The following is a 1,592-nucleotide window of genomic DNA, read 5'->3' as shown; positions in this document are numbered from 1 at the left end:
TAAAAAAAAAAAAAAAAAAAGAAGAAGAAGAAGAAAAAAGATGCTATTATCTGGAGTTAGGGAGCTGTTGAGATAGCTCGGAGAACTAAGTGCCTGCTTAGGCAAGCACAGGGACTGGGGTTCTATCTCTGGTATCACTTGCCATGCCAGCCCCACCCCAGGGACATGCTGCGCCTGCCATCAGTTTGGGCCTGATGGCATACTCCTGTAATCCCAGTACTGGGGAGGCTCTAAACAGTCTGAGCAGCATAGTGAGACTCTGTACCAAATACATTTTTTAAAAAAAGAAGAAGAATACTATCTGGAGTTAGGGTAGACATGGTAGATATGGAGACTCTGGCTTAGGGTGTGTATGTTAAAGCACGTTGACAAGCTCACGTGGTGGTGCACATCGGTAGTGCCAGGAGGATACACCTGAAGGACTGCTGTGAGTTCAAGAGCAGTCTGGGCTCTGTAGTGAGTTCAAGACCAGTGTGGACTACATAGTGAGACTCTGTCTCAAAAAAAAAAAAAAAAAATTTAGCCATATGTGGTGGTACACGCCTGTATCCCAACACTCATGAGTATGAGGCATGAGGATCATTGCAAATTTCAAACCATCCTGGGCTGCAAAGTGAGCTGAAGACCAGCCTGAGCTGCATAATGAAACCCTGTCTCAAAAATACAAAAAATAAATTGTATCAAAAAAATTTTCAAAAAAAACCAATTTCAATTAGAGGCCTCGGATCTGTACTGGTGGTACCATGTAGTTCTGCAGCTTCTTCAGGGGTGAGGTTTTCCAGAACCACTTTGAACCAGGTATCTATGTGTGTGCCAAGTGTGGCAATGAGCTGTTTTCTAGCCGCTCGAAGTATGCACACTCATCTCCATGGCCAGCATTCACGGATACTATCCACACTGATAGTGTGGCCACATGTCCAGAGCACAAGCGACCTGGAGTCCTGAAGGTGTCTTGTGGCAGGTGTGGCAATGGGCTGGGCCACGAGTTCCTGAATGATGGCCCCAAGCTGGGGCAGTCTTGATTTTGAATATTTAGCAGCTTGCTGAAGTTTATCCCTAAAGACAAAGAAACTTCTGCCTCCCAGGGGCACTAGATGGGCAGCCCACCCCCACCCCTAACAGATACACAGGGTCTCCTTGGCAAAGCACTTGTTTGTGATAGCCCATATACTTTGGCAAGGATAGGCCCTGGGTGGGATGCTGTCAGCTGTCTTAGCATCTGGCTCAGAGTCTCTAGAAGGTAGGCTCTGGGCTCATGTTTGAGTGATATTGTGCCTCTACTTCTCTTTTTTTCAGTTTGTTGTCCCCTCCCTGGCTATCTGGACCTCCCCTTGTGGGGCCCTGGTCTTATGTCTCTCTCTTCCAGGCTGTGCTATGACACAGAACTTCAAAGGGGACTGCCCTGGCCAGCTGCTTGAGCCATGGTCACTGCATGATCTGCTCTGACTAAACCCTCCTAGGGCAATCAGGGTGGTGACAATCTGTGACCTGCTGGGGAGCAGGCCGATGAGCCACACCCAGAACCATAGTCCTCTAGCAGAGGAACCTGGGAATGTTTCACAATCTGCAGATGTAGCTTGCTTCACTCAGGC

At 48.0% G+C, this 1,592-nt stretch overlaps 1 pseudogene; it reads left to right on the top strand.

Moving 5' to 3' along the window:
* Positions 1 to 743: 743 nt before the first annotated feature.
* On the top strand, positions 744 to 1,129 carry LOC101563740 (annotated as a pseudogene).
* The last annotated feature ends 463 nt before the right edge of the window (positions 1,130 to 1,592 follow it).

The sequence above is a fragment of the Octodon degus genome, unplaced genomic scaffold (genome assembly GCF_000260255.1).
Source record: "Octodon degus isolate 3935 unplaced genomic scaffold, OctDeg1.0 scaffold00163, whole genome shotgun sequence".
Classification (NCBI taxonomy): Eukaryota; Metazoa; Chordata; class Mammalia; order Rodentia; family Octodontidae; genus Octodon; species Octodon degus.
Note: the sequence above shows the minus strand (reverse complement) of the source record. Positions and strands in the feature narration are given on the sequence as shown.